At 39.3% G+C, this 11223-nt stretch overlaps 1 pseudogene; it reads left to right on the forward strand.

Annotated features, from left to right (window-relative positions):
- The first annotated feature begins 497 nt into the window (after nucleotides 1-497).
- LOC110680752 lies at nucleotides 498-10648 on the forward strand (annotated as a pseudogene).
- The last annotated feature ends 575 nt before the right edge of the window (nucleotides 10649-11223 follow it).

Consider the following 11223-nt stretch of genomic DNA (forward strand, 5'->3'; position numbering starts at 1 on the left):
AAAGCGTTGGACAGACTTTACATAAATGATTAGTCAATTGATTTTGACAAATGCAAATGAGCTTCTTTGGCTTCTACATATGACCTTACCTTGTGCATCGAAAGCATATCAAGCAATATTCTTTAGAATGGCTTAATCTTAATCAGAATCGTGAAATGCGATCGGAAATTGGCTAGCCATGGTGCTCCCTCTCCCTAGTAGATAAGGTATCGTTATTTGTCGCTGTGAAAAAGTATGAAAACAAAACTATTTCGATGCAATTGCGCTGTTTTCTATTCTCACATGACTCCAAACTCGTTGTCCAAAGTAATCAAAGTGTGCTGCTGCTGCTGCTGGGAATCTGCCTCCTGCCGCGACCACCCCGGCAACTACTATTCCACGTGACCGAACACCAACTGGGAATCGAACGAAACCTTATCTGCTCCATTTCCGTTTTAATTTTCTCCATTTTCACTTATCTGGTTCGCTAACTGTTTCTCTTTCCTTCGCAAATCTAGGTCATTCTCGGGCTGGAGCACATGCACAAGCGGTTCATCGTGTATCGGGACTTGAAACCGGCCAACATTCTACTGGACGAGAATGGACACGTGAGGATTTCCGATCTGGGGTTGGCTTGTGATTTTAGCAAAAAGAAACCGCACGCCTCGGTTGGGACACATGGCTACATGGCACCGGAAGTGCTCTCCAAGGGTACCCCGTACGATTCCAGTGCCGATTGGTTCAGTTTCGGGTGCATGCTTTACAAACTGCTGAAGGGCCATTCGCCCTTCCGGCAGCACAAAACCAAGGACAAACACGAAATCGACCGGATGACGTTGACGATGGTAAGTTCGGTGGATGCTGCTGCTTTTAGTGTGGATTGAAAACTAATTTTCCGATTCCAATTTGCAGAACGTCGAACTACCGGAATCGTTTAGCAAAGAACTGAGAGACTTGCTGGAAGGACTGCTACAACGGGACATAGACAAACGATTAGGCTGTAAAGGGGGAGGGTGAGCTTCAGCCAAATTATGTCCTCCTTCTAGCTTCTAATTTCTCTTATCGAAAACTCCACAGGGCGGACGAGGTCAAAGCGCATCCATTCTTCACCGGTATCGACTGGAATCAGGTGTACTACCAGAAGTACACCCCACCTCTGATACCGCCCCGGGGGGAAGTTAACGCCGCGGACGCCTTCGATATCGGTTCGTTCGACGAAGAGGACACCAAAGGTATCAAACTGACTGAACAGGATCAAGAGCTTTACAAGTACTTCCCGCTGACCATCTCGGAAAGGCACGTATTATAAGGAACCTTCCCAAGCGCGAAACCTAACCTCTGATTCCACTATTCACATACAGATGGCAGCAGGAGGTGGCAGAAACAGTATTCGAAACCGTCAACCTGGAGGCGGGATCGGGTGGAGCAAAAGCGAAAGGCGAAGCAGAAGCAGCGGTTCGACGCGGACGAGAAGGACTCGGACTGCATACTGCACGGGTATCTCAAGAAGTACAGCGGTTCGTTTGCGTCGGTGTGGCAGACGCGGTACGCAAAGCTTTATCCAAATAGGTGAGTGACTTTCGATTAGTCGTCGGTCTCCGGTAAACTGAAAGAATCGATTCTTGTCGGAATTGCAGGCTAGAACTACAACACGGAAAGTAGCAGCACGAAGCCGGACCTGGTGTTTATGGACCAGATCGAGGAGATCGCGCCGGACTACATACAGTTTCAAGAACGAACAGTGCATACAGATCAAGTTCCGAGATGGCATTCGGGACGGACGACTGATACTGACGATGGCGGTAAGTAGTTTTGATTATCGGTGAACAGGGCTCCAGTATTTGATAAATTCCTCCCTTAATTGAATTTCACTTAAATTTCTATCGGATAACGATTGACTTTTGATCGGATTTCAATCGGATTTCGATTAGATTTCGATGAGAATTCAATCGGATTTCCATCGGATTTCAATCGGATTTCGATCAGATTTCAATCGGATTTCGATCGGATTTCGATAAGATTTCAATCGGATTTTGATCGGAATTCAATCAAATTTCAATCCAATTTCGATCGGAATTCAATCAGATTTCGATTGAATTTCGATCGGATTTCAATCGGATTTTGAATCGGATTTCGATCAGATTTCGATCGGATTTCAATCGGATTTCGATCAGATATCGATCGGATTTCGATTAGATTTCGATCGAATTTTGAACGGAATTCAATCGAATTTCGATCCAATTTTGACCGGAATTCAATCGGATTTCGATCGGATTTCGATCAGATTTCTATCAGATTTCGATCGGATTTCAATCGGATTTCGATCAGATTTCGATCGGATTTCGATTAGATTTCGATCGGATTTTGATCGGAATTCAATCGAATTTCGATCCGATTTCGGAATTTAATCGGATTTCGATCGGATTTCGATCAGATTTCGATCGGATTTCAATCGGATTTCAATCGGATTTCAATCGGATTTTGATCAGATTTCGATCGGATTTCGATCAGATTTCAATCGGAATTCAATCGGATTTCGATCAAATTTCGATCGGATTTCGATCAGATTTCGATCGGATTTTGATCGGAATTCAATCGAATTTCGATCGGAATTCAATCGGATTTCGATTGAATTACGATTGGATTTCAATCAGATTTGAATCGGATTTCGGATTTTGATCGGATTTCAATCGGATTTCAATCGTATTTCAATCGGATTTCGATCAACTTTGATCGGATTTCGATCGGAATTCAATCGGATTTCGATCGAGTTTTGATCGGATTTCAATCGGATTTCAATCATATTTCAATCGGATTTCGATCGGAATTCAATCGGTTTTCGATCGGATTTCAATCGGATTTGAATCGCATTTCGATCAGATTTCGATCGGATTTCAATCGGATTTCAATCGGATTTCGATCAGATTTCGATCAGACTTCGATCGGATTTCAATCGGATTTCGATCAGATTTCGATTAGATTTCGATCGGATTTCAATCGGATTTCGATCGATTTTGGATCGGATTTTGATCAGATTTCGATCAGATTTGATTAGATTTCGATCGGAATTCAATCGAATTTCGATCCGATTTCGATCGGAATTCAATCGGTTTTCGATCGGATTTGAATCGCATTTCAATCAGATTTCGATCGGATTTCAATCGGATTTCGATTAGATTTCAATCGGATTTCGATCAAATTTCGATAGGATTTCGATCGGATTTTGATCGGAATTCAATCGAATTTCGATCAGATTTCGATCGGAATTCAATCGGATTTCGATTGAATTACGATTGGATTTCAATCAGATTTGAATCGGATTTCGATCGGATTTTCGATCGGATTTTGAAAGATTTCGATTCGATTTCGATTTCATTTCGATTCGATTTCGATTCGATTTCAATTTCGATTCGATTTCGATTCGATTTCGATTCGATTTCGATTCGATTTCGATTCGATTTCGATTCGATTTCGATTCGATTTCGATTCGATTTCGATTCGATTTCGATTCGATTTCGATTCGATTTCGATTCGATTTCGATTCGATTTCGATTCGATTTCGATTCGATTTCGATTCGATTTCGATTCGATTTCGATTCGATTTCGATTCGATTTCGATTCGATTTCGATTCGATTTCGATTCGATTTCGATTCGATTTCGATTCGATTTCGATTCGATTTCGATTCGATTTCGATTCGATTTCGATTCGATTTCGATTCGATTTCGATTCGATTTCGATTCGATTTCGATTCGATTTCGATTCGATTCGATCGATTCGATTCGATTTCGATTCGATTCGATTCATTCGATTCGATTTCGATTCGATTTCGATTCGATTTCGATTCGATTTCGATTCGATTTCGATTCGATTTCGATTCGATTTCGATTCGATTTCGATTCGATTTCGATTCGATTTCGATTCGATTTCGATTCGATTTCGATTCGATTTCGATTCGATTTCGATTCGATTTCGATTCGATTTCGATTCGATTTCGATTCGATTTCGATTCGATTTCGATTCGATTTCGATTCGATTTCGATTCGATTTCGATTCGATTTCGATTCGATTTCGATTCGATTTCGATTCGATTTCGATTCGATTTCGATTCGATTTCGATTCGATTTCGATTCGATTTCGATTCGATTTCGATTCGATTTCGATTCGATTTCGATTCGATTTCGATTCGATTTCGATCGATTTCGATTCGATTTCGATTCGATTTCGATTCGATTTCGATTCGATTTCGATTCGATTTCGATTCGATTTCGATTCGATTTCGATTCGATTCGATTCCGATTTCGATTCGATTTCGATTCGATTTCGATTCGATTCGATTCGATTTCGATTCGATTTCGATTCGATTTCGATTCGATCTTCGATTCGATTTCGATTCGATTTCGATTCGATTTCGATTCGATTTTCGATTCGATTTCGATTCGATTTCGATTCGATTTCGATTCGATTCGATTCGATTTCGATTCGATTTCGATTCGATTTCGATTCGATTTCGATTCGATTTCGATTCGATTTCGAATTCGATTTCGATTCGATTTCGATTCGATTTCGATTCGATTTCGATTCGATTTCGATTCGATTTCGATTCGATTTCGATTCGAATTTCGATTCGATTTCGATTCGATTTCGATTCGATTTCGATTCGATTTCGATTCGATTTCGATTCGATTTCGATTCGATTTCGATTCGATTTCGATTCGATTTCGATTCGATTTCGATTCGATTTCGATTCGATTTCGATTCGATTTCGATTCGATTTCGATTCGATTTCGATTCGATTTCGATTCGATTTCGATCGATTCGATTCGATTTCGATTCGATTTCGATTCGATTTCGATTCGATTTCGATTCGATTTCGAATTTCGATTTCGATTCGATTTCGATTCGATTTCGATTCGATTTCGATTCGATTTCCGATTCGATTTCGATTCGATTTCGATTCGATTTCGATTCGATTTTCGATTCGATTTCGATTCGATTTCGATTCGATTTCGATTCGATTTCGATTCGATTTCGATTCGATTTCGATTCGATTTCGATTCGATTTCGATTTCGATTTCGATTCGATTTCGATTCGATTTCGATTCGATTTCGATCGATTTCGATTCGATTTCGATTCGATTTCGATTCGATTTCGATTCGATTTCGATTCGATTTCGATTCGATTTCGATTCGATTCGATTCGATTTCGATTCGATTTCGATTCGATTTCGATTCGATTTCGATTCGATTTCGATTCGATTTCGATTCGATTTCGATTCGATTCGATTCGATTTCGATTCGATTTCGATTCGATTCGATTCGATTTCGATTCGATTTCGATTCGATTTCGATTCGATTTCGATTCGATTCGATTCGATTTCGATTCGATTTCGATTCGATTTCGATTCGATTTCGATTCGATTTCGATTCGATTTCGATTCGATTTCGATTCGATTTCGATTCGATTTCGATTCGATTTCGATTCGATTTCGATTCGATTTCGATTCGATTTCGATTCGATTTCGATTCGATTTCGATTCGATTTCGATTCGATTTCGATTCGATTTCGATTCGATTTCGATTCGATTTCGATTCGATTTCGATTCGATTTCGATTCGATTTCGATTCGATTTCGATTCGATTTCGATTCGATTTCGATTCGATTTCGATTCGATTTCGATTCGATTTCGATTCGATTTCGATTCGATTTCGATTCGATTTCGATTCGATTTCGATTCGATTTCGATTCGATTTCGATTCGATTTCGATTCGATTTCGATTCGATTCGATTCGATTTCGATTCGATTTCGATTCGATTTCGATTCGATTTCGATTCGATTTCGATTCGATTTCGATTCGATTTCGATTCGATTTCGATTCGATTTCGATTCGATTTCGATTCGATTTCGATTCGATTTCGATTCGATTTCGATTCGATTTCGATTCGATTCGATTCGATTTCGATTCGATTTCGATCGATTTCGATTCGATTTCGATTCGATTTCGATTCGATTTCGATTCGATTTCGATTCGATTTCGATTCGATTTCGATTCGATTTCGATTCGATTTCGATTCGATTTCGATTCGATTTCGATTCGATTTCGATTCGATTTCGATTCGATTTCGATTCGATTTCGATTCGATTTCGATTCGATTTCGATTCGATTTCGATTTCGATTTCGATTTCGATTCGATTTCGATTCGATTTCGATGCGATTTCGATTCGATTTCGATTCGATTTCGATTCGATTTCGATTCGATTTCGATTCGATTTTCGATTCGATTTCGATTCGATTTCGATTCGATTTTCGATTCGCATTTTCGATTCGATTTCGATTCGATTTCGATTCGATTTCGATTCGATTTCGATTCGATTTCGATTCCGATTTCGATTCGATTTCGATTCGATTTCGATTCGATTCGATTCGATTTCGATTCGATTTCGATTCGATTTCGATTCGATTTCGATTCGATTTCGATTCGATTTCGATTCGATTTCGATTCGATTTCGATTCGATTTCGATTCGATTTCGATTCGATTTCATCGATTCGATTTCGATTCGATTTCGATTCGATTTCGATTCGATTTCGATTCGATTTCGATTCGATTTCGATTCGATTTCGATTCGATTCGATTCGTTCGATTCGATTTCGATTCGATTTCGATTCGATTTCGATTCGATTTCGATTCGATTTCGATTCGATTTCGATTCGATTTCGATTCGATTTCGATTCGATTTCGATTCGATTTCGATTCGATTTCGATTCGATTTCGATTCGATTTCGATTCGATTTCGATTCGATTCGATTCGATTTCGATTCGATTCGATTCGATTTCGATTCGATTTCGATTCGATTTCGATTCGATTCGATTCGATTTCGATTCGATTTCGATTCGATTTCGATTCGATTTCGATTCGATTTTCGATTTCGATTTCGATTCGATTTCGATTCGATTTCGATTCGATTTCGATTCGATTTCGATTCGATTTCGATTCGATTTTCGATTCGATTTCGATTCGATTTCGATTCGATTTCGATTCGATTTCGATTCGATTTTCGATTCGATTTCGATTCGATTCGATCGATTCATCGATTTCGATTCGATTTCGATTCGATTTCGATTCGATTTCGATTCGATTTCGATTCGATTTTCGATTCGATTTCGATTCGATTTCGATTCGATTTTCGATTCGATTTCGATTCGATTTCGATTCGTTTCGATTCGATTTCGATTCGATTTCGATTCGATTTCGATTCGATTTCGATTCGATTTCGATTCGATTTCGATTCGATTTCGATTCGATTTCGATCGATTTCGATTCGATTTCGATTCGATTTCGATTCGATTTCGATTCGATTTCGATTCGATTTCGATTCGAATTTCGATCGATTTCGATTCGATTTCGATTCGATTTCGATTCGATTTCGATTCGATTTCGATTCGATTTCGATTCGATTTCGATTCGATTTCGATTCGATTTCGATTCCGATTTCGATTCGATTTCGATTCGATTTCGATTCGATTTCGATTCGATTCGATCGATTTCGATTCGATTTCGATTCGATTTCGATTCGATTTCGATTTCGATTTCGATTCGATTTCGATTCGATTTCGATTCGATTTCGATTCGATTTCGATCGATCATTCGATTTCGATTCGATTTCGATTCGATTCGATTTCGATTCGATTTCGATTCGATTTCGATTCGATTTCGATTCGATTTCGATTCGATTTCGATTCGATTTCGATTCGATTTCGATTCGATTTCGATTCGATTTCGATTCGATTTCGATTTCGATTTCGATTCGATTTCGATTCGATTTCGATTCGATTTCGATTCGATTTCGATTTCGATTTCGATTCGATTCGATTCGATTCGATTCGATTTCGATTCGATTTCGATTCGATTTCGATTCGATTTCGATTCGATTTCGATTCGATTCGATTCGATTTCGATTCGATTTCGATTCGATTTCGATTCGATTTCGATTCGATTTCGATTCGATTTCGATCGATTCGATTCGATTCGATTCGATTCGATTCGATTTCGATTCGATTTCGATTCGATTTCGATTCGATTTCGATTCGATTTCGATTCGATTTCGATTCGATTTTCGATTCGATTTCGATTCGATTTCGATTCGATTTCGATTCGATTTTCGATTCGATTTCGATTCGATTTTCGATTTCGATTTCGATTCGATTTCGATTCGATTTCGATTCGATTTCGATTCGATTTCGATTCGATTTCGATTCGATTTCGATTCGATTTCGATTCGATTTCGATTCGATTCTTCGATTCGATTTCGATTCGATTGTTCGATTCGATTTCGATTCGATTTCGATTCGATTTCGATTCGATTTCGATTCGATTTCGATCGATTCGATTCGATTTCGATTCGATTTCGATTCGATTCGATTCGATTTCGATTCGATTTCGATTCGATTTCGATTCGATTTCGAATTCGATTTCGATTCGATTTCGATTCGATTTCGATTCGATTCGATTCGATTTCGATCGATTTCGATTCGATTTCGATTCGATTTCGATTCGATTTCGATTTCGATTTCGATTCGATTTCGATTCGATTTCGATTCGATTTCGATTCGATTTCGATTCGATTCGATTCGATTTCGATTCGATTTCGATTCGATTTTCGATTCGATTTCGATTCGATTTCGATCGTTTCGATTCGATTTCGATTCGATTTCGATTCGATTTCGATTCGATTTCGATTCGATTTCGATTCGATTTCGATTCGATTTCGATTCGATTTCGATTCGATTTCGATTCGATTTCGATTTCGATTTCGATTCGATTCGATTCGATTCGATTCGATTTCCGATTATCGATTTCGATTCGATTCGATTCGATTTCGATTCGATTTCGATTCGATTTCGATTCATTTCGATTTCGATTTTCGATTCGATTCGTTCGATTTTCGATTTTCGATTTCGATTCGATTTCGATTCGATTTCGATTCGATTTCGATTCGATTTCGATTCGATTTCGATTCGATTTCGATTCGATTTCGATTCGATTTCGATCGATTTCGATTCGATTCGATTTCGATTTCGATTCGATTTCGATTCATTTCGATCGATTCGATTCGATTTCGATTCGATTTCGATTCGATTTCGATTCGATTTCGATTCGATTCGATTCGATTTCGATTCGATTTCGATTCGATTTCGATTCGATTTCGATTCGATTTCGATTCCGATTTCGATTTCGATTTCGATTCGATTTCGATTCGATTTCGATTCGATTCGATTTCGATTCGATTCCGATTTCGATTTCGATTTCCGATTTCGATTCGATTTCGATTCGATTTCGATTCGATTTCGATTCGATTTCGATTCGATTCGATTCGATTTCGATCGATTTCGATTCGATTTCGATTCGATTTTCGATTCGATTCGATTCGATTTCGATTCGATTTCGATTCGATTTCGATTCGATTTCGATTCGATTTCGATTCGATTCGATTCGATTCCGATTCGATTTCGATTCGATTTCGATTCGATTTCGATTCGATTTCGATTCGATTTCGATTCGAGTTCGATTCGATTTCGATTTCGATTTTCGATTCGATTCGATTCGATTTCGATTCGATTTCGATTCGATTTCGATTCGATTTCGATTCGATTTCGATTCGATTTCGATTCGATTTCGATTCGATTTCGATTCGATTTCGATTCGATTTCGATTCGATTTCGATCGATTCGATTCGATTTCGATTCGATTTCGATTCGATTTCGATTCGATTTCGATTCGATTTCGATTCGATTCGATCGATTTCGATCGATTTCGATTCGATTTCGATTCGATTTCGATTCGATTTCGATTCGATTTCGATTCGATTTTCGATTCGATTTCGATTCGATTTCGATTCGATTTCGATTCGATTTCGATTCGATTTCGATTCGATTTCGATTCGATTTCGATTCGATTTCGATTCGATTCGATTCGATTTCGATCGATTTCGATTCGATTTCGATTCGATTCGATTCGATTTCGATTCGATTTCGATTCGATTTCGATCGATTTCGATTCGATTTCGATTCGATTTCGATTCGATTTCGATTTCGATTCGATTTCGATTCGATTTCGATTCGATTTCGATTCGATTTCGATTCGATTTCGATTCGATTTTCGATTCGATTTCGATTCGATTTCGATTCGATTTCGATTCGATTCGATTCGATTTCGATTCGATTTCGATTCGATTTCGATTCGATTTCGATTCGATTTCGATTCGATTTCGATTCGATTTCGATTCGATTTCGATTCGATTTCGATTCGATTTCGATTAAGATTGATATTGATATTGATATTGATATTGAAAATGTTTCGATTGTATCTTCCCGCACAGGACGAAATCGGCCTCAAGGAGTGGTCTCTCTCGTTGCGCGGCGCCCACAAGGAAAGCCAGGAGCTGCTCGGGTCGATGGCCAAGAAGGCCGGCAAAATCTACGGCACCGAGCGGGACGCCTCCAAAGCAAACGTACTGATCTCGTCGTCTACCACTTCCTATTCCAACGCCAGTGCCACAACCAATGCCGCCAGCGGTGGCCAACGGAATGCCAACGGGTCGTCCAACTAGCGGTTACTGTTGCGATCTCGGTCCTGTTTCATAGAACCGAGTCGTCTGAAAGGAACCTCTGCTGAAGATGAAGTGCAAGGACACCTAAGCGGCGTCGTTTCGGTTTCTTCTTTCGGTTCTGTGTAGGCTTTTAGTTAGTCGTTTGTATTTCGAATTCGCTGTGGAGTATTTATGAAAGCATTTTTCGTGTGGTTTCTTCTATTTTAACAATTTGGTTGGGGCAACCTGGGGCGTAAGAAAAACGGGTTCAATCGAACGCATTGGCTTAGAAAAAGTGCGAGGAATGCGCGAGAGTGTGAGCAAGAGTGATGAAATTCTAAAGGAAGTCATGAGAAAATCGAAGCGAAAGGCAACTGTTTTTCGCTGACAGTGATATGAACAAAGTGTGAAGCAAACAGTGAATATTTTAATCGGTAGGAGTTACAATTATACAAAAAACAAAAGCACACATACATACAGATACAGCCAATAGAAGCGAAGGGACACGGTTGGCTGTCCGAGCATTTTTCCGGGGCTGACTTGGTGGTTTGTTTTGTTTGGGAAACGGAAGCAAAGCAGGCGGTGACGTTCCAGTGGAACGAATTCATGGCTTACTTTGTTTCCGATTCCGCTGACGTCAAACGATTGTTTTCG

Source organism: Aedes aegypti, unplaced genomic scaffold, assembly GCF_002204515.2.
Source record: "Aedes aegypti strain LVP_AGWG unplaced genomic scaffold, AaegL5.0 Primary Assembly AGWG_AaegL5_hic_scaff_1773_PBJ_arrow, whole genome shotgun sequence".
In the NCBI taxonomy this organism is placed as follows: Eukaryota; Metazoa; Arthropoda; class Insecta; order Diptera; family Culicidae; genus Aedes; species Aedes aegypti.